At 36.2% G+C, this 23551-nt stretch overlaps 1 long non-coding RNA gene across 1 annotated transcript; it reads left to right on the top strand.

Moving 5' to 3' along the window:
• The first annotated feature begins 7565 nt into the window (after positions 1-7565).
• Positions 7566-12043, top strand: LOC135447260 (uncharacterized). Its single transcript, XR_010440043.1, has 3 exons — positions 7566-7600; positions 11231-11257; positions 11985-12043. It is a non-coding gene; the product is annotated as an uncharacterized LOC135447260 (long non-coding RNA).
• The last annotated feature ends 11508 nt before the right edge of the window (positions 12044-23551 follow it).

Below are 23551 nucleotides of genomic sequence, written 5' to 3'. Positions count from 1 at the left end.
TGCAAAAAAAAAGGACAAAGTCACATCCAAATGAAATGTTGAATTAATGGTCACCAGGCACTTGCCATGAAATCTCTACTGATAGGAAAGCTCACATTGCTGCAATTTTTGTTTTTTTCGAAACCACAGATATTTAGTGCAGTGATCAAAAATAAACACTTCTATAGTGCTAACACTTACCTGAAACCTTGGGGTACCATTTTTCACACAGATTTCTTTTCTGAAGATGCTGTGAAGGGTTGGAAAACAGTTCTACCACCAAATAATTCTAAAGAATTTATAGCAAGTTCTTAACATATGAAGAATCCTTCATACTTTTGCTGTTTTGCTTTTTTTTTTTTGTTTGTTTGGTTTTTTGATTGGTTGGTTGGGTTAGTTTTTTATTTTTTCTTGTTTTGGTTTTGTTTTGGTTTTTTGTTTCATTTTGCCTTGTCTGTTTCTTCATTGTGTGGGGTTTTTGTTGGTTTTTTGTTTTTTGTTTTTGTTTTTTTTTTTGTTTGTTTGAGGAGCCCCAGCAATCTATGTGCAGCATAAAAGAAAGCTCAGTATATAAATAAGAATATTTTTCCTCCTGCAGTGGATGAGCACCAAAGTGAACTACAGAGCTACATGCTTTGACTCTAAAAATTCCTCAATGCACATATACATGACCCTACATCACTGCAAGGAGCTGTTGGCATGCATTACCACACCACTGAGGAATTGATCCTGCTTCTCAGAGACTGCCCTGGCAAAGAGGCACGTCCCAGTGGCACCACTCTTTCTTCTTTCTACCAGCTCAGCATCACATTCAACAGCACAGATGCAGATTCCATACAACAGGGCTTTGGCTTTATCTGACTCAATGTGATAAAAAAGATTCACCAAAAGAGGGAAAAACAAAGCACCTGGCCACACTGGAGATGGTCACATCACATTGTTGAAATGTAATTGCAGACTGCTCTGCAGACATCCTCTTCCAAGTGTATTACCCATATCTGCTTTTCAGTTCTCTGCAGTGGAGCTGCATCATTGAATCTCCACAGCCCTGTGTCAAGAAGGCCAGTCCCATGCAGGACAGAAAAAACACTCCATGCCTATGCAGCCACAGCTGGCAGCAGCTGATTGATAAGAAAACCTGGCCATGCCCATCCACCCCAGAACGTCACAAAGGCACCAGCTAAGGAGAGAAGCTTCCTTCAACCTCTGTCAACTGAACTGGCACCTCTCCTCTGCAATAATTTTGAAAGTAAATAGGAGAGGGTTATTTAAATCTACAGCATCCTCCTAACACTTCCTTGGCCAATGTGGAGTCCGTATTCCTCATAGGGGAATATTTCCTACTTCAGTGTTGTGCCTTTATTGCAATGCTACTGACCTTTGCTGTTGGCGAACAACCTGTTCCATAACTACACCATCAGCCTTTTTCACTGTCTCTGAACACGCTGAATCAATACCTAGGGCATCCCAAGTGAAGGAAAATGCATATTTTTGAATCTGCTTCCTATATCAGGTGACCACCTCCCATCAAAACCAGTGAGTGCTTTCTGTTGTCTTGAATATACTTTTATCAAGATGAGTGAATTGTCACCTTCTTGCTGGAAAGTCTGTTTCTTCCATGTAGAATATTATAGTTTTTAAACTTTGAATGATTTTAATGACTTCAGAAAAAAAAAAAAAAGAAAATAAAAGAATCCTAGCTATTTTTTGCACCTTCTTTTTACTTGTAACTCTGGCAATCTGGCAGCAAAGTTACAGAAAGCACACTGAAAAAAATGCTGTGGTTTATCTTCATTAAAAAAGTACAAATATGAACCTCTTTTTCAGAAATGCAGTTTCCACAGTGACCATGCAATATCATCTGCTGTTTGTCATATGGTGGTGTAAGACACCCACTTTTGCTTGCTGATGTCAAAACAATAAATGAAAACTGAGAAATCCTGGCATGCATTGCTACATATTCTTAATATAGATGTGAAAATAGATACCACTCACAGTTTTGTTTAGTATAATCATTTGATCCTCTGACAGAGAAATGTCATAGATAAATATATATAGCCTGATCATCAAAGTTATTTTATATGCCTTCTGCTATGAGCTTCAGTAGGATGTTTGCACAGGCAGTGGAAGCAGTTCTAGTTATATTCTCCTTATCCCATTTCCAATGCTTATTCTCTGGAATATGAGCATTGTAATGCTGGCAGTGCCCAACAAGGCCAGGCAGGTTCCACCCTGTACCAAACAGTCACTGATGAGCCCCATCTTTCCAAAGCTATCAAATGCATTTCTTAAGTTTCTTTGTAGATCTAACATCAAACTCATTTCTGTAAATAGAATTCCTGTATTTTTTGTGAACCAAATAGGGAAAAAAATGACCCTATGGGACAAATCTGCCTAATTTTTTCCACACAGGTTGGTAATTTTGTATATTCTTAGCCTTTCCAAATTACTATGCACCTCTCTCCTTTCTCACTGAGTTTTCACTTACTCATTGCTTTTATGACAGTATGCAACCTTTGCTATCAGGTGCAGCTATCCAGGATTTGTGATTTTGGAAAGAAGGTCCAGCAAATACCATAAATTTAGACATTAAACGTGAATTTTCTGTCCCTGAATAGCAGGGACATAGTTTTGCTAGACTGAAGATGTTGCATTTTTACTTAGTAGGAAAGACTAATTATTAGTAGGAGATACTGATTGGATTCAAATTTCCAGATATATTTGATCAATAACTGGAAGCAGAAAGTAAGACTCTCATATTTGATCCTCATTCACAGGCAGCTCATTTCCACAGGAACAGTCAATGCCATTTTTACATGAAAGAGGTGACAGCCCTTGCTGGGGGCTGGATTTAGTCTCAACAATCTTTGACCTGGTGCCTTGCACAGTGCTTTGAATAGTGCTCCAGGAATGAAACAGTCTCATAAACTGCAGGTATAAACCAGCCAATTTTATATCCATGCCTTTGAGGAGGCAAACTGCTTGCTTTTGGATCTGCCCATTACCTGCTGGGTTGGGGGGCACTTAAGTGCAAAAATAACTGTAGGGAAATGAAAATGCTATGTTTCTGTGCCAGCTACTTGTATTATTACATCTAATTATTGTGAAAACCTTTCCCCAGTTCTCAGCAGTAATTTTTTCACTGAAATATCATGTCATAATAGCTGCTATCCAAACTCTTTGATTCAACTATAGTTATTTTAAATTCCCTAAACCACATATGGAACTGTCTTGAGACAAGTTTACCGTGACATATGCGCTGCACAACTCTGTCAGAGGCAAAGCAAAACCTGACTCTATGAGTCAATTTAATTTTTTTTCTGAAACTGATTATACTGTCATGCTTTATACTATAGATAGGGTAGGAAATTCAAGTTTTAGTGCTAGACTTAGATGTTAAAGCCGCAGAGGACATGGACTTGCCTGAAGGTATAAATTTTTAATTGCTCTTAGTGTGTTTTCTTGTGCTTTGCCCTCACTTACTTCAAATACCAGCAGGCTTGTGGAAGTACTCAGCTGGTTACTATGCAGTTTTATTCATTTTTACTGAGACAATAACCTAGAAAGTAGGAGCTTGGCTTGAAAAAAATACAAGTTTCAGAGAGAATCAGCAGAAAATTTCCAAGAGACTTTCCATAAAGATTGTGAAGAGTTATTTAAATACCTGATATCCTCCAATGTGACCACCAGACTTGAGTTTCTCTTATGATATGATATACCTTTATTTCCCTAATAACTGAACAAGTAAATTATATGGCTGGTAGTTTGTTTTATTCTGAGCTGTTTTATGCATACTGATGATACTCTAAAATCACAGTTTCCCAGGATTTCACTCAATAGAATCCAATCTAATTGAGTCTGACTATTTTAACTAAGAGATGAATACTCAAAAAGCAGCAATTTAGGCAGGTTACAGACCAGGTCCAGAATAGGTTTTGAGATTTTTTTTATTTTTGAAAATTGTCATTTTTTATTCTGACTTATAAAAATGTAAATTTTCAGACTACTTCTAATGTCTTCTAAGAAGATAAAACCAGGTACAAATATATTGACTACATTGCAGTATATTGTTGCAGAAGGAGAGGGATTGTCCCAGCTTCACAGGGCTCCCAGGAAGGCAGAACACTCTTGCACAGGCCCCTTGTCTCTGTGCCCTGGCCATAGAGTCTTGCTCTCTTAGCCCTCGAGTTTTGGAATACAAAAATCAATGAGCTATAAAATATGCAGACCACCGATGACAGCTTTCTGTAGAATTAATCAAATTTTATGTTCCCATAGCTGCTTTCCTGCCATGTGTCTAGGAACTGTTAAAGCCTAACACTTCAGAAACAACCTAAAAGGCAGGTCCTCTATCATGTTTTTACAATCAGTTGCATATTTTTATATTTTCTCATCTTATGTCACCCATAAGGCCCTATATCCTTCTCTGACTATATATTGCTATATCAGCTTCAGTAAATTCTTTCCTTAATAGGCTCTACTACACAATATCTTAAGAAAGCTTCTGGATAGTCTCTCTCGGTCTGTCAAAAGGACTAATAAAGTTTACTTAGCAGTTTGTCAGATTATGATTATTTTTATGTGGGTTGAATGCTACTCCTGTTATATTTAATCATGTCATGTTTGAAGAGCTGCAAGTGAAAAATCCAGTTGTAATCAAGAAACAATGTTTGCAAATCTTGAATAAACAATTTATACAATTTAAACAAAACTGGAAACCAACTCTGGCATTTTAGTGCCTTCCACAGTGCTTTTTCTTTCTTAAGACAAATTATGGTTTCATAACTTCCCATAATCCAGAGTACAACAAGCATGTGAAATGAAATTTACTTTTTGTTATTATTTTCAGATTTATTCCACTGCAGACATGAACAAAAGACCAAAATACTGACACTGGTTTTAGAGGATGGCAGTGCAGGTAGCCATGGCAACAGAGAACTAACTCTGTGTGCTCCCTCCCAGGTGTTTCCTGGGTTTGACAGGCGATGTCAACATGCCCCAAGTTACTGCTGCCACAGGAACATTTGGTCTGTACCAAGGATGGTGAGATGAGCACTGACTCAGCCACAGCCCCTGAGCAGCCCAGGTGTACTAAAATCAAAGTGTTTTCTTCTTCCAGGACTCACAGTCAGCTGTGCTGACTCTCCTGTGCACTCTGATGCTCAGGCAGAGAGTAAGCTGCCCTAGCTTTATTGAAGGCAGTAGTTCAACCAGGAAAGCCAATACAGAGGAAATAAATTAGGCATTTGCTTCCATAACAAGATATCTGTTGCACCATTGCAGACCTCTCCCTCAGCCCTGGAAGTAGTGAAGTGACAAATGTTAAACATTTGGAGACAGTCAAATGAAATACAGTATTCCAATTCAAGTCAAACAATAGGAAAAGAAATGCAGTGTTTTGATATTCCCGATGAAAAATGAAAAAAGAAAGAGAAAGTAGTCTTTCTGAGCATAATTTCAATGCTGTGTTCTCTGGGTTTTGTTAAGAAGTATTATTTTTAACTGGGTAATACTATTTTTAATTATTTTCAGTTGCATTGTTTGTGTACCTGAATGAATGGAAATTTATGTGAACATAAATTTGTCTTTGCTGAGACAAAGGTTTTCTTGCATTTTTCCCTCATGCAAAGACTTTATTTTGCATTTGTCACTTCCCAGTGAATCACAGAATGGGTGGGATTGGAAAAGACCTCTGGAGATCTCTAGTCCAACCATCCTGCTAAAGCAGGTTCAACAGGTTGTACAGGATTGCATCCAAATGGTGTTTGAATATCTCCATGGAAGAAGATTCCACAGCCCCTCTGAGCAGCCTGTTCCAGTGCTGTTGCCCTCAAAGGAAATAATTTTTTAATTCATTTTCAGATGGAACTTTCTGTGTTTCAGTTTGTGCTTGTCACCCCTTATCCTCTGAGAGGGCACCCCTGGAAAGAGTCTGGCCCCAGTCTCTGAACATCTGCCCTCAAAGTATTTGTATGCCTTGATAAGATCCCCTCTTCTTCAAGCATCTCTTCTGGAGGCTGCACAGGCCCAGCTCCCTCAGGTTTCCTCTTAAGAGATGTCTCCAGTCCCCTCATCCCCTTTGTGATATGGTTAAACTCTCATGGTGAGACTCTTTCAGATGACTCTGAAGGTGGGCGACTCCTTTCCCTTTCTGGGTTGTGTCCAGTAAAACAGCTTTGAGAAGGGGCAGGGAAGGGAAGTGCTGCAAGATTGAACTGTTATGTTAATACTTGAAAACATCCTGCACTCCAGTAAAGTCTAACACATAAATTCTAAAATTTTGACAAATAGGAATGTTGTTTACCTGACACCAGGTGGTTTCCCAGGGGCACTGTGGAGGAGTTCTTAAATTAATGATCTTTGAATATGGATTTGAGGAAGATTCAGGTCAGTCATAGCTGTCAGTGTAAACAAAGACCTATTCATTTCAAGGCCAGGGGTATTCTCACATGAGTCAAATACTGATAGAAAAATCATTTGATAGAAACAGAATACCAGGTTGGAAGATATTAAGGATCATTTGATCCAACACTTCTTGGTAAATAAGGAATAAGACCCAATAACTGCCCTTGAACTTGCAACCCTAAATGAACACTAGCAGATTCAGAATTCCTTACCCAACCATATTCTTCTGTTTTAAATTTAGTATATAAGCAAATTAAAATAGTCAAAGGAGTCCTATCAATGATTGTGCATGCCATCCATTAGCAATATGACCAGGGGATCTGCCGATTTATTTTTTTTTTGCTATCTCTGAGGTCTGCTTCACAATTAGTCAATGTAAATAAAAGCTTCAAATTACAAGAGAAAATATTCAGAATGTGCATTGTTCAGCACGTCTCATTACCACAAATGTGCTATAGTGTTTTCCTTGCAGATTTTCAGCAATCACCATGAAATTTCCTACAGATTTATTAAGTAGCTTGTCTCAGACAACTCAGTGTGTGTATTCCAGCTAATTTGGTGATATTCTATAACTGTTCTCAAATACTGTCATCAGTATCCACTACAGACATGGCAATAGCCTAGAATAGATATTATATAGCTATTTAGCTATTATTAGCTAAATATTTATTGTATTTATTAGCTAATATATATTATTATATAGCTATTGTACTATTAGCAATTTATATAGCTCTATACACAGAAATGTACTTGGGGATATTAAAATGTTCAAAAATATATGAATATTACATTGAAATAAGTAAGTACACTGTTTTCTTAACCAAGTGACTTAAGGTGGGTTGTTGGGAGTTTGCTTTACTTTCTTTTAAATCATATTATGGAAAAGTTATTTATTTTAAACAGTGGCAAATATCCTAATATGTTGCAGAACTGCAAAAGTTAAAAAAACAAAATGGAAGTTTTAAGCTCATTGTTATTTTTAGTTATTTGTCAAACTGTATGAAGGATTTCAAAAGTTTGACCCTTTGGAGCCCCTTCCATCTACGTAAACCTCTAACCCAGTTTTTCAGTTCACAGAATGCATTTTTCTCTTCTGTTTTACTTGGCTTGAATTTCAATTGGAACTTCTCTTTCCCACAGTGTACTCTGAAATGTCAAATGAGAGAGAGAGAGAGATCAAGCATTTTCTTAATGGATGGTGGAGTCAGCAGCAAAGGTCTGTGACTTGCTAACTTAGAGTCAGCACCCTCTTCTGTAGTGTATATCCTAATTCATCACCATGCTCTTCAAATTTGCAAACACATTTATAATGTACCCTCAGGAAGCGTGCCCTGGCCAATGGGCTAAAGGAGGAGTGTGCACAGCAACCCTCACCCTTACTGCAGGACATCAGCCAGCCCTTGCAGGGTAGGACAGAAAGGCACCCTGTACTGTAGCAACTCACATCATCTATTTCTCATCAGCTACAGAGATTTCAGTAATGCCAGGAAAATATTCTAAATCTTTGCGCTGCCCGTTGGAAACACCTGATGAAAAAGAAGGCTTTGCGTGGTTCTATCAATGTCATTGTATGTGAAATTGAGGTTGGTTTATAAAATAAACTGATGAAAATTAATTATGTGGTTCACTTTTAACACTTGCAACAAGAGCAGCAAGTAATATGACAGAGTAAAAAACCTTATGTAGTCGGTTTTGGTCTGATGCAGTCATGCATCTCCTAAATAAAAGACAAAATGGAAGAAAAACAAGCTGCAACTCTGTAAAAGCACAAAAAATCACAGCTTGTATATACACATATATATATATTCCAAGGAAGAAGGATCTGACTGCATCTTCACTGGACAACAGTCTTCACCCTTTGGCTGTGAGAGAGTATTCAACCACAGAGTTTCTGTTTTTAAGCATTGCTCTGGAGAGCCTGTACTTCTAGCACTCTAGCTGCAACACTATCAAACTTATCTTTCTCACTATAACTGTAAATGACCTTGGACTATCAGCTAGCTGTTAACCTGCAGGAAGCCTCTGACTTGATCAGTGCTGTATGAATCTGCAATACAGACAATTGATTATGCTGCACATCAGTATCAACTGTGGGTATGGCCTCTTTCATTTTCTTAGCAAATTCTTGACACATATTATAACTCACATGTCCCAGACTGCTGTCAGGCATTCTGCTAGGAGTAAAACTGTGGCTCAGTAGAGCAGCTGACAAGTTGATGCTCATGCATAAGCACATCAGGTAGAAAGCCAGTCCTGCAGGATGCTGTGTGCTGTGCTCAGAGAGATATTTTAGTGTGTGTTTGTCTTTGAATGCAAGTGCAGCCTCATTATTTTTGGGAGCTGACTCAGATGTTTAATATCATGTATGTGTTGACCAAGTTGGCAGAACTGCAGCCAGAATGCTGTGCACTTTGCAAGGCTGAGCCCAAGGGGCCTTTTATCTCAAAAAACAATGGTTGCTGATCATACTGCAGAGTCAGCCACTCATTACTGTAACATGCTGAGCACCAGTCAGCTGCTCTACAAAACACATCAAAAAGCAGTTAGAATAAAGCTTTGCATTGAGATTATTTAACAATTTTTGAAAAATTCTAGGCAGAAGTGCTAAAAAGTTTGAACCAAATTGTAACATTATAAGTTTATAAACTTTCAATGACTTCATATAGGCTGACTCCAGTGTAGCCACATGCTTCACTCTTTAAGCAGAATTTGGCTCTTGACAATTTAAAGAACAAAAAAGGATTTCAAACCAGTTTGTGGATAAATACTTTGTACCAAAAGCCTTCGTATTTCAAAATAAATTACTTGCAACACTTTCTGATTAGACAGTATTTTTTCAAATCAAGTTATCCTTAGGAAAACAACCCCCTCCCCATATTTGTATTAAAACATGGGAAATGTTTTTGGAATAAGAATTCTAAATATTCATGACATACATAGCTATTTTTCATCTACTGGTGATACTTATGGGGCACTTTACTAATTTGTCTTTACATTCTGAGAGGAGAAAATTTGTTAGCAGAACTGAGACACTATAGAGACTGTTCACATAGTTTACATGTAAAAGATGCAGATGGGATATACCCCCCTAGATGATCACATCTGATTTAAAACTTTGGACCACACTCACTGTGAAGAGGTTTTTCTTTCACTGTCCTGTGTTTGATGACCTTGATTAAGTTTGTTTATGCTATCTTGACACTTTTTGCAGTCTGTACTGGGAAGATTATGGCTCCATCTCCTGTATAGATGCCCATGAAGCAATAAAGAAACCAGTGAGACCCTCATGAGCCTTCTCTTCTCCAGACTTAACAAATTAAAGTCTATCAGCTTTTCACACTATGTGCTCCAGCCTGCCAAATGTTCTGGTGGCTTTGCACTCCAGTTTTTCAATATCTTTGGAAGCACAAAAGTGTCATTTTCACACTTTTTTTTCCCTGTGAGCAGGAAAGGCTAATAGTTCCCATGAGATGGTGCCTTGGCAGTTCCTCTGCAACATCCTCAGTCTGGGTTTGTGACAAGCGACAGACTTCTTCAGATTACTTGTGTGTAGGTAAATTGACTCTTACATAACTGGAGTAGCACATACTCAAGATGATGATCTGTATTAATTTTGCCTATGAAAGCAGGCTCAGGATATCCCAGCACAGAGTCATGATGGCACTAGACTGGAAACTAGAAGCACTATAGCAACATTTCCATTGAAGATAATCCAATTGGAATTTTAATACACAAAGCCTAATGATGAAAAGCAGTATGTATTAATCCAAGCAGAAATCTTAAATAACGTGGCTTTATTCCTCCCAGTACTCAAGGCCCTCCTTTTGTACATAACTGGAAATTCTACATTGTACTGCAATGTGCAGTATAGACAGTCTTCAGCAGAGACAGCTGCATTCACTGTTACTAGAGCCTGAAAACTTTCTAATTCTACCAGATGGCATAGTTTTTACTCCTGACATAGAAATGAACTTATAGCTGGTCTTTAATACTTTAAAAGAAAAAGCATTTAACTCCCATTTTGAGATCTGTTTATCTGCTTTTTCAGTGCAGATAGTACTTCTGACAGCCCACTTCATATTAATCCTGACATCTTTGATGGTCTGATGGTCTGTTTCTACATGAAGAAATCGTATTTTTCTGCCATGCTGGCATTTCACATCCCACTGAGTTCAGAACAAAGGTGGTTTTGCTGTGTTGCTTGAATGTTAAGTTTAGAATAAGAGCTGACAATTTAAGACATGATTGATATGCAGAATCTGCACCAGATTCTTTAAAAAAGAACACTTCCCTGATAAAATCCATAGTGTTTTCTAGACTGGTGCATTAAAAGATAAATGTACTATTTACATCAATAAATTAACATAACATACATAATAAATTAACATTTACTATCAATAAATTAACATTGCATGCTGGATAACACTAGTGTTAACTCTCTTATAACAATTAGAAGAATGGTTAATACGATTCTTTCTACTTTATCCACACCTGAAGCATGTAATTTTGCTTCAAACAACGAAAATCAATCTCAGGAGGCAGTAAATACAGGAAACTTGAATGCTTTCTTTGTGCCCTCTTCTAACTCTACATGGTGTCTACATGATGGCTTCAGAAGACTGTAGGCATGTCAACCTGTACATATTTGGGAGAGAGGACCAGGAGAGATGCAAAACTTGTTTTCTTGGTGTTGCTCCAGCCAAGGACAATTCAACACCAGCTGAACTGCCAGTTTAAAGCTCATGCTTTAAAGCTTCTCTGCTCTACCATGTAATACAAAAGGAATATTATATTGTCTGCCTCACAACATATCTTACTGAGCTCTTTTCTAATCTGTTTTCCACAGCTTTGCTGGAGCAGTCATAGGGATTTGGTAGGTTTAATTTCATTCCTTTGAAGTTATGCTCATTTGTTGATTTTTTTTACTGTAATCAGCTAATGCAGGTGTTGGGATTCAACTGCAACTGTAATTATGGTTCATTTAAATGAAACTGAAGCATGGTTTAGAATCATGCAGCTAGTAGGATCAGCTTTATTCCAGAAACTTACTGCCTTTACTAAAGATAGGAAGTCTAACAGTTTATGTGCAATGTGTAATGTCCCTAAATGTTCCTAAATAGTATTAAAGATCATTCTCAATAAATTTTATGATGTTAGTGCAAAATTTACACATGTAAAAAATCTGTGTCTCAACAATAACTAACTCTGGTGCATCAGCCTTGAAATTACAATTTTTTTTTTTTTAATCTATTGACTTAACATTGTGTCACAGCATAAACACCAAGTTCATCTTTAAGCTGTAAAGATGCAAATGGGACAATGCTAAGTTCAATCCCCTTGTATGAAAAATTGTCCTCCATTTTATGAAAAAATTTCCTTTGTTATGAAAAATCCTGCATGTTCTGTTTCTTATTGTGGTGTCTCTTATCAATGAGACATATCAACATATAGCACTTGTAAGCAGATCTGATGAAAGCAATTATAAACAAACCAGACTGGGCATGTTCACCCTCACTGTGTTGTGTAAATTTAATTTTAGTAGTTTGGCGTTTTTTTTCTTTTTTTTTTCAGCTTTTTCAAGAAATTTTCTCATATTGCAGGTTTACAACAAGCAACAGACTGAAAGAGTTATATAAAGATAAAGACTCCATAAAAAGACATCGATGAAAATATTTTTGTAATCTTCAGAGTGGTATGTCTCATACTGGTGGCCCAAAAATACATGGCAAGAGCACACCACCCACACTGCAGCACTTCTCATGCACCAGGGTGGGGAACAGAGAATTATCCTTTAGTCATTCTGCCCATTTTGAGCAGCTGACATTTGTGCAGTTGTAAAAGGAGAGAGCTTTTTCATCTACTATGGGATATTGGATCCTTTAATTTATTGAAAACAGGGTTCATTTAACTTGCCTAAATGGGTTGGATACTTTTCTATACATAAACATATATACATATATTTATGAACTCTATACATAAATACGAAAACATTTTAAGCTTCTGTGTATCTTCCCTGGTTTGCAACACCAAAGAATTAATGAAGCAACTAACTTAGAAAAAACTGGTCCTGCAAAACTGCAAAAAGCAAGAGAAACAGTTCCTAAAGTTAAATGTTTATTTTGATTTACTGCTGAGAAATACAGATGAGAAGAATTTTGCTTGCCTCCTGTTCTCATAAATTACTAGGCCAGTTTCCATAGAAAAGTTAAATCTGATTTTGGGAGTAAGGACCTTGGCAAAACACATGCCCAATGGATTTGTATCATAGATTGTCACCCTATGGATGAACACTGAATGTTGCCACTGCAACAGATCCTTCTAGCAATATTTACTGAATAATGATGTGAATGCAACATAAAAAGGAATGCTGTACATGTTCTCCTGCTGTACACAAGAAGGGATATACAGACCCAGCTTTAATATGGTAAAGACAGGAGGCTGTGATGAAGCAGTTTTCCATTCTGATTACAAGAAACCATCATTCATAAACTGCCATTTTCCATTCCTGTCAGAAACTTTGTGGAAAAAAGAGATTTTCTGCTTAAAATCAAGTAGCCTAGAATGCTCCACTCTTGTTTGTGTGAGAAATACTCAGTATTTTAAGGAGCCTAGCCGAAAGCTTCCCATATTTTGTAAAACACTGCAGAAGGGTGATATTCCTTTTATTTTGCTTAGTTGGCTTATCCTGCTTTTTGTTATGGGCTGAAAAAACTTTCAAACAGACACATAAAAATCTAGCCATTCAAAATTAGGTCCTTAAAAATGTATGTATAAACCCTATTTATAGATATATGCATCCACTCTAATGATATACTGTTTCTGAACACTTAAAAATGGAAACAGATTTATACATGTATTTATGCAGTGTGAAAGTCTAAAAAACTAAATTTTATCTAGCACACATGATGAAAAAAATTTTAAAAGTATCATATTCATAAAGCTTTTGATCATCTTGTGCATTGATAGTTACCAAGAGTTATCTTCCAGGTGGTTTCTGAAATGAGTAAATTAAAATATTTCCAAGAGCTGCAAAGCACTAAAGGAAGGGAAGGAAAGAAAACCTCAAAAAGCTACCAAGAGAAACAAAGAGAACACAAAGAAAGACTCAAATTCAAAAAGAACACAAAGAATGGGCTCAAATTCAGCTAGCAATTCATTAATTCCTTGTCTCAGTGGTGGGAAATACTCAGAAATAAGAAATTCAGCTGGTTAGTAAAGGAAAACAGCAGCTAAAAGGCTTAGTCCAATGTAATACAACCCAGAACCGCAATCTCTCTCTTATTTTGGAAAGTCTTCCCCTTAAATAAATTGGAGTATATATTTTGCAAAAAATTTGTTTGTTTAACTTTTAAATAACATGGAGAATTATTTTCTAAAGCACATACTTCTTGAGTGGAGATCCTATGGTATTTGCTGAAACTTCATATCCAGTATTTCCCAGCTCTCTGAACCTTGATGGAAGTCAGAAAAATAGGAATTTTTCATAAATTCTTTTATTTCAGTTTTTATCATAACTTTACTGTACTGCAATTTGTAGCCTTCCTTCCTCTCTTTTATGCAGCCTTATTCAACAAGGCTTGACTTGTACATATATTATACTTAGTTATAACAATTGCTTCTTATAATCAGAGCAAATTACTTCTGCTGTAATTTGTCTTTGGAATCTGTTCTAAGTTGCTGAACTTTTGTGTGTTAATCCACAGCAGGAAAGCATGAATAATTCTGACAGGTTTTCAGACTGAAACAAACATTACCAAAATACACACAACACAATGTGTTCACAATTAATTAGTTTAACCAGGGCACTTTAATTTCTCATAGACAGAAATTTGAATGAATTCAAAGAAAAATAATTTAATTATAAATATACTTACAGTTGAGCATAATGGTGCCATCAATTTTTTAGCAGACTCCACATTACAGTCCGTGGGGGATCTGTTAAAATATTGATAGCAGGATATGGCCCATTATGAGGACACTCATTGTGTTCTATTTCAAACAGACAATTAATAAAGATTTGTTTCAGGAGGATGTAAGAAGGATAAACAGTAAGGTTTATTTCAGTATGTCACTGGAACATAGTAGGAAATCTGACCTATTGCCTTCCACTTTTTACTTTACCTTGTAGCATGAAATTTATTCAGGAAGGAAGGAAGGAAGGAAGGAAGGAAGGAAGGAAGGAAGGAAGGAAGGAGAAAGAAAGAAAAGAAAGAAAAGAAAGAAAAGAAAGAAAAGAAAGAAAAGAAAGAAAAGAAAGAAAGAAAAGAAAGAAAGAAAGGTGTGAACTAAAATACTTATATTACAATATATTTTCCCCCTCTATTATCAAATAAAAATTAGAGTCCCCATATGGACCCAAGTACTCAAGAAAGTGAAATTCTTTTATTTCCTTCTTGCTTTTATCTTATTATTATATCTTAATATTTTATATTATTTTTACCAGAATACCAAAAGATTTTTCCATTGTTCTGAGGGAAAGAAATAAGTCACCATTTTTAACTCAACCTCCTTGAAGCCTTACATAATGCATAACAGTCACAGACACTAACACAGCATTTCCTGTCTTTTGTCCTTTTCCTTCTTCCTTAGAAATAAATACCTTTTATAAATGCTGTCTAGTTAATACTTTGCAATGTTCAAAAGAGGAGGAGAATATAATACTGGTGACAACTTACTTTTTTCAATTTTTATGTGATGCTCTATTCTTATTTTTCACTACGTTCCCACATAAAACATTCACTCCTTCCCCTAATTCATTTCCTCTACCTGGGAAAGGGAGAGAAATGCAAGTGTAGTGAGGAAGCAGAGGATAATACAGACTGTCAAGCTGGCATAGTTCTCAGGACCCAAGAATTCAGACTGACAGTCTCCTTCTGTTCCTTGTACACTGGATTCATTGCCATTTTGGGGTAACCAAAACAACTCTCTTGAGACAAAAAGGAAATTTATCGCCTTCTAGACAAGGATCTTAAAAACTTATGAACAAATCCTTTATTTTCAGGTTTCATAGTTTTAGTAAAGTGGAAGCTTACATAACTTACTGTTACTTATTTTAGCCAGCACAGCACTATAGGAAGATACAGAAACAGCCAGCTGACAGTGACGACATTTTGGCCAAAGGAAGTTTTTGGCTTTCCCTGTTGGCAGGGCAGGGATATCTCTCAGAGCACTGATTAGGGGGCTTATAGCTCCCTTTAGCCCCCAGAAGGGATAGAAATTTGGAGTGTCCCAGCTGCCAAGCCTGATTTGAAGCTGGAAACAGTTTATGTCAGATCCCCTATGCAAGGGTAATTTGAATTTATAGGTCTTGGAAACACATATGGCATCTGTACAAATGCCAAATCAGCTCAAAATTGGTGAAATTATGCTAAATAATGAATAAAATAATCAAATTTGACTGAACTATCAAAAAAAAAAAGGGAAAATAAGTTTCCTATTTTCTTTTTCTCCATCTCTCACCAGTGTTCTCCCAGTCTATACTAATACAGAGGTCTGATCCTGATCTTGCTGACATCAGTTGCAGCAGGGCAGGAGTTACAACCTTGAACTTGTTCAAGCATGGCAAATGAAGAAGCTCCGGCTGAACTGCAGCTTTGTACAGAACTGAAACCAGCAGTCTCGGGGTCATCGAGTGCCTACAGCGCTGCATTTACACTTGGTGCAAGAAGGATGTCCCCTCCTGTTACCAAACAGGTCAAGAAATCAAGTTTTTTTGTTGTCTTTTTTCAATACAAGGCTTGAAAAAGTACTTAATTTTTGTTTACATGGAAAGATGTTTAGATGGAAAGGTCTTTACACGAAGCTCTAGAGCTTTGCATCAGGCAATATGACAGGGATACTCCTTCCATGACAGGCCATGTTTTGTGGACATGTGGACAGCATGAAAAGGGGATTTTAGGAGTTCCAGCACTTAGATAGGGAATAAAAGATAAGACTACCTGAAGGAGAAAGCATTAATCTCAGAAATCCTTAACTTCAACTCCCAATAGGATCTATGGAAATTGGAGACTAATATTTCTTTCTATACTCATCAACATTTTTACAGGCATAAAAATGCATGTTAATTAACCTATAAATAGATCAACAAATAAAAAAATATAACGAAATTTGGATGGCACAAATTTGTTTTCACAAGTTTGCATAGAGAGAATATATCTAATAGCCAAAATAATTAATTTTCAATTTTGCTTTGTAACAAAGCTAATTTCTGCAGCATTTGTAAACTTTTTCCTTAATATTTAAGGTAAAAAGCTAAAAAAAGCTGTTGAATAAGTTATTATCGAAGAGATAATCTTTCTTGTGCAGCATCCATCTATCCCGGGAGTTTTCCCTTCCCACTGCTGAAGGGAATGAAGAATGGCATCCAGTAGAAATCAAATAGTGAGAGTAGATATTAAATTTACATGTTGCCTTACATCTGCCTTATCTGCGTATGTCATGACTGCCCTTGAAGCCAGCATGCCAGCAGAGTGAAGAGTTTTGCACCTCAGCTTACTGCATTTCTTGCATTTGGATATAGTGATAATGGTAGCTGAGTGTGAAGCTAGGCTACTAACATGAGCTCAGTTCATAAGCAGCAGGTTTTTTCATGTACCAGAAATTTCTGGTTTTTTTTTTCCAAAACAGCCAGATGGAAGTAACAAGTGATATGTTATATTCACTGTATTTCATGTGCCTGCAATGTCCAGAAGAGCTGCCTGAGAGAGAGCAACACAAATGAAGGGTCCGTATTTATTACTTTCAGTATGTAGTGTCATTACCTGAACTGAGGCCACAAAAATGGATGCAAAGTTCCTAAGTGAGGATCTAAAGCTGCAGAAATTAAACAGCAGCCAGGGTGAGCATTTGGTTGTGACACAGTTCATCCTGTGCTATAGCTCCCAATACCCACTCCTACACATCACACCAGCAATATTACATTGTTCATTTGTGTATACAATTCATTTCCAAAATACTGAGCAATATCAGCATATGTACTTCAAATATGTTTCAAGTTATTCCACTTCATATGATAAAAGCAAGGGTTTATCTACATTAAGGACTGCAGAAGTAAAAATATTTCCTTTGAAACAGCAAATAAATTATTTTTTTCTGCTATCATCTAGGGACAGGAAAGTTAAATTGCTTTAGACAATGCCTGTCAACCCATTGCATAAGATAAGCTACATTCAATCCTGTGAAACATTCCTTTACGTAGAAAAAAGCACATTACAATGTGCATATTTATTCTCATGCATAAAAAATGTAAACATTGCTCCAAGTCAGTGCATATGAGAGTAAGACACAGTGAATCACCTTTTGGAAAAACAGAATTCATATGGAAAAATTGTTTTACTTGGAACCTTGCTGCATGATATTGCAATATATGATACTGTTGTCATGTTGTATCCTATTTCTCTAGAGGAAACAAGGGAGAAGAACATTAGTCTTTCACCCGGACAAGATGAGAAATGTCTGTGAAGATGTGGATTGGAGGAGGAGAATGTTCCCCTGGTGGGTAGAAGCCTTGAGAGGTGCAAGGCAAGGGAGAGCAAGAGGGGAACAGAGCAGCCAGGGTGAGGCAGTCACAATCACATGATCAATCCGCTGCATTGTAAAGAACCAGGATTTGTCTCAAATGCACAACTGCATTTCCTAAACTTCCATGACACAATTGAGTGTATTTCCCTAATCATGTTTCAAAAGCAGTTGCCTATGTGCCATTCCCTCAGGAGGTTAGAGATGGAGCTTTTCTAATATGTAAGAAGTTCAGTGACCATAAAACTATTAAGCAGCCCTTTCTCAAAAACATTTCAAAATATGTCTATCTATGCGTTAAACTACAACAGGAAGCAAAAATTACAATAAATCCCCTTTATACATTGTATCTATATTTAACCCATGTTTGCTTTCTTCTTTCTGTGACATTTTATACATAATTTTTCTGCTGGTGATATTTGACAGAGTCAATAGAGGAGATGAAAGAGTATAACTAAAAATAATCAGAATTATTTCTTCTCCTCCCTCCTTTTCACACTTCCCATTTTCTGTCAGTTCTGTTTAATTTCTACTTTTTCTGCTTCTAGTAAATCTGTGTCCTTTTAAATTCAGCCAAAGCTCTGACAATTATACTTTTTTTGTTCTGGTGTACCAGTGATAATAAAGATTCTGCTGGATAAAAATTTCTGTTACTTAACAGAAACCTAAGCTATGACTCACATATTAGGTAATCAGTATTTTCCATAAAACCTAGTATTCTCTATAGGTAAGACACAAAGTTTGTAAATTTCAGAGATCAGCAGGCACATGCCCTAAAAGCAACACTGATTGCTAAACTTTCAGTGGTTTGTAATTTGTTTTTCTTTCAGTCTGCAATATGGGCAAGATGAATTGCCTGCAAAAAGGCAATATGAATAACTTTCAGAAAATTTATCATGCTCTTTAAAATAAATTTCTTGTTGATTTATTATAATAACTACTTGAAATTAAAAGTTCTTCTATTAATGCATGGTATACTAAGTGATAATATATTCGATGGCCACAACAATTAGCTCTTCTAATCCTCCAGAAGCTTCAATGAAGAGCTTTGCAGTAGCCTGGCTTGGTAAAGAGACTTGTATTGGCCTCCTTCACTAACAAACTCTTGAAATGCTACAATAAACTCCATGTGTGTGAATAGACCTGGTAGGAATCCTTGGTGTTACTGAGAATGAATAAGTCAGTGCCGTGCTTGGACCCAGGGCAGGAAAGTCCATGTGGATGCTTTGAGATTCCTCCAGAAGCCAGTGAGTCATTCCAGCGATTGCTTTACAGACCTGCAAAGAGAGGCTGGCTCCCAACTGCACACCACAGCCTACTCTAGTGACCTACTTCAGAAGTCTCCCATGTATTTCTACAACAGGACACCAACACCTCTTTTTCTGATATTAAGAAGAGGCTCTTTCATGTCACAAATGAGAAAACCACCTGTGGCACAGCAGCAGTTTATGCATTGAGGTGATTCATAAAACTGAAATAGAATTAAAGCAGATGGAGGGAAGTTGACTCCTGCTTAAATTCCTATGCATATGAGTTGTCTAACCTTGAGATCTTTTTGTTATTGTCAACTCTTTGACAACATTAAGATTGAAAAAAAGAAGAAAGGCAGAAAAGAGGAAAAAAGAAACAACACCTCAGTTTTGGCAGTTCTAAAGCTATGGCTGCTAGGAAAAAAGGATGATTATGGTAAATGTTCAGATTTTCAGCTCATTCATGAAAGCAGTAAGTAGATAATATTTTTACCCATGAACATTTAGAAGCTGTTATAAATAATCTATATTGACTTGTCCAGAAACTGGATTGTCTATCTGTACTTTGAGTAAAGAGACAAGAGCTTGGCTAAGTGTATGCTATACAAACAGGGAGAGCAGATTTTGTCAGGCTTTTTCCCGAGTGTAGGTAATATACTATTTAAATGGTAATCACACACAAGCAGGCTGGCTTGTAAGGTTGCCTAGTTCAATCAGATGTTAACTAGAAAAATTCACAGAGTAGTTACAAACAACTTAAAAATGCAACCAAAGAGTATAAATAAAGCATAGAGTACCTGGGTAAAATGAAGTGGATAAAAATTCTCAAACTACTTTAGAAAATATTTTATTTCAGCTATTTCAGTATACAATCTAAACACAACAATACAAAAATCTCTTTTGCAAGAGGACCAGGTCCAAACATTTCAGACCAACAGCATAAGTTGTGGCCATTCTTTATACCAAAACAAGCTTTTTTTTTTTTTTATCAGAACAATCCCTTTTAGCAAGTCCAGATTTTTTTTTAAATTATCATTCAAGACATATGCATTTTTAGATTTCAATACAATGAAACATTTATGGCTTAATTCAATTTGCAATTCAATTACATATTAAAACCAGAAAAAATAAAAATGAAATCAGTGACAAGGTCATATTGCTGCAGCTGTTCAAACAGATGTAGGATCACCTCCAGAACCTGTGAAGTTATGTTTCATTCCAAAGCTTACTACATTAAGCAATTTTTTAGAAAGAATGGCAGGTAAGCAATCTTTTGAATCTTTTCTCCCTGGTCCTGAAAATTCTTCCTTTTTTGGATGTATTTTGGACAGGCTTATTAACAAGGTCTATTTTAGTCTTTTGACTGAAAAATCAAACTGAAGGAGACCAGGACAGACAGATCAGCACCATAAAATAATTTTTATCTTTTTCTGGGTTTCTTTTTTGTTGTTGTTGTTGCCTTAGCTTTTGATAGTTTGTTTTGTGGGGTGTATTTGTGCTTTTCTTAATCAGGAAAAACAATGAAATACACTTCTGAGGTAAGAAAAGCTTTTATAAAGAGACAGATTATAAAGAGAATCTTTAACACGCCACCACAATTAATACTAGTTAAGCTACAGTGATATTTATATAATTCCTGTCTAACTGAAAAATCCATAGCTTTGTAAATAACTTAGTACACAGAGATGCTGCCCATGATGTCTTTGAAGCATGCTCATTTCCTTAGAGGGAATATTAACAACTGGAAACAGAACAAACCCTTCCTGAATACCCATCAAAGGGTTTTTCCACCATCCACATTTTCACTTTTAAAACAGGTTTTAGAGTAAATAATGTTTTGTTTGTTTGTTTATTTTTAATTCAGACTCGTGGTGAAGGAGCTGTGGTTCTGTTACAGGAAATGTCACTGGTGATGCTGATGGCAGCACATGGGTGTGTAGGAGGACAGTGAGCATCGGTGCATATGTCTGCAAAACCATGCATGTGCTTTGTGGGATTTTGGTCCCTAATGTTCAGTAAGTAATTTAAAATTTTTACAAATATATTCAAATGTACTTTTGACTCTGATTTCTTAATATCTTGCCACCTAAGGAACTACCTCAAGAAAATCATGTTAAACCTAGTGATACTGAATAAGTCCTAGGGGAAGTGATGAAGCTAACAGGTGCACATGATCTTTACTCTTTCAGGAAGAATGCCTTTTACTCTGTTGGCTGAAGGATATTTTTACTTCAGATTTAAGGATGCATATGATCCAGCTGTGCAAAACTCCTCTATCACAGAGCTCTAACTTTCAAGACCTTTCTCATAAACTAGTTATTATAAGAATAGCAAAATCAAAAACCACTTTATAAGCTTTTAAATTTCTCCTCATCAACTTTATGAGTGTTAGTTTGAACAGAACAAGCCTAGGCAGTGCTGGCACATAGTTATTAATGCCTATCTGGCAGCAAGAGCAGTGGCACTTGGTGTAATCTAGCAGTGGAAATTTTCACAGAACAGCTAATAAGTATGGACTTGGAAATTCGGGGGCAAAAGAATAAAATCACTGAGTGGAGCTTCTCTTTTATGAAATTCACAAATTTTTTTATTCTTACATATATTTTTTTTCTTTTGCCAGGTAGCTTTTTTGCTGGCTTTTCAGAACATGGCTTCTTTTCTCTTTTTCTTATTCTGTTTCTAGTCATTGTATTAAGTCAATTTCAGATTTCATTCTTTTGTTGTCTTATTATCATATTTAGCTATTCAAAACTGAGAACATGCTACTTTGTACTGATTTAATACAAAGAATCTACTCATAGACTTATTCCATGGAAAGGTCTACAGAACAAAAGGAGTGTCAGGCTCATTATAGGACAATATGCTCTGCAAGGAACTAATTCTTTGTTATGAATACAAGTGAGAGGTGAAGGGATAATGACAAATGTTCTCATTTAACATAAGATAGAAGGTTTCTGCCAAGATATAGAAAAAAATTACTGTAGGAAGTTTAAGAGTGATGAAAAAACACCCATGTATTTGGGGGGGAGGCAGTAAGAAATCAACATTTTACTTTGTAGGAAATCAATTCTAGATATGCTTAATATGACAAATTCAGGTGATAATTGCCTGCATGTGTGTAGTCCTGTAAGAAAGAGGTTCCTTCTTTAGTACTTTTCTACTTTTCCTAAAAAAAACACAAACAAAACCAAAAAACCAAGGCAAAACAAAAAAAAAAACCAAAGAAAATCCCGACATGAAAAAGACAGAACTGTTTTTTTTCTCCCAATGAATTTTGAGCTAAGTTTTCATTTTCTAGTCATGATTTGTCTGACTACATAACTTGAGATTAATGAGGTCACTGTAGCTTAATATTTATTTGCATTTATTAATATCAAACAACACAGTTTAACAGGGCAGTGGAGGGGAGGTGTTGCAGTCTTTTTTATGATGAATTAGAGAGCCAACTACAATCAGTTTTTAGCGGCATGATGAGTCTATTCAAAATTTCCAGAATTCAGTAGCAACTGCTGAGAGCTAGATTCTGATGATGATAACACCTTTGCCCTGTAAGTAGCCCATTATATTTTAACTCTGTGCAGATCATGCTAAGAAGTTGCAAACCAAAATGATCCAGGAATAAAATCTAAAAAGAAGAAACCCATACCTACAGTACTGGTTTGCCAGTCAGTAAGCATTTGTCATGGTAAGTAATTAGAATAAAAGAGAAATATTTATCTATACAAACTAACATTTGCAAAGCAGTGGTCAAAGTAATTTTATTTGCAGATGTTCTTGCTTTTCCAGTGATGAAAATACAGTACTATATTCCATTTTCTTTTGACACTGTAGGATTTCCATAATAGTGTCCCTTTAACTACTAACAATAGTTCCTCACAAAATCAAGGGTAGATCCAGATGTTTGCATAACAGTATCTAAAAGAGGAACTTCCTGAGCTTGTTCAAGAATATTTTCATGAGCAATAATTTCTATAGAAAATGGAGAGAGAATATGCATAGGAACTAGAATGTTAGCATATATTTGTCCTCTCACAGCATCCAAACAAGTAAAAAATGGCTGGAATCCATCATACTTAACATAATGCAAAAAGAACCTTCCTAATGAAAACAAACAATCAATTTTTATAATTACATAGTTACAAAACTTTATCTAATTTAGAAGATCAGAGACTGAAATATTGAATGAGAACTACTTTTATGCACGGGAATTATACTTGAACTTATTTTCAATATTGCTAAAACAGCATATAATTTGAATGCCAATTTCTGCACAGGGTTTTTCTTCTCACATCATTTTCACAGCTGAATGAAGCTCATATTCAGAAACTGTGAAGAAAGGGTAGCAGAGAAAGTCCACAGCAGTGGACTACAGTATATAAATCAAACATTTCACAAAACTG

This window comes from Zonotrichia leucophrys, chromosome 4 (genome assembly GCF_028769735.1).
Source record: "Zonotrichia leucophrys gambelii isolate GWCS_2022_RI chromosome 4, RI_Zleu_2.0, whole genome shotgun sequence".
In the NCBI taxonomy this organism is placed as follows: Eukaryota; Metazoa; Chordata; class Aves; order Passeriformes; family Passerellidae; genus Zonotrichia; species Zonotrichia leucophrys.
The sequence above is the reverse complement of the archived record's forward strand: the minus strand, read 5'-3'. Positions and strand labels throughout refer to the sequence as shown.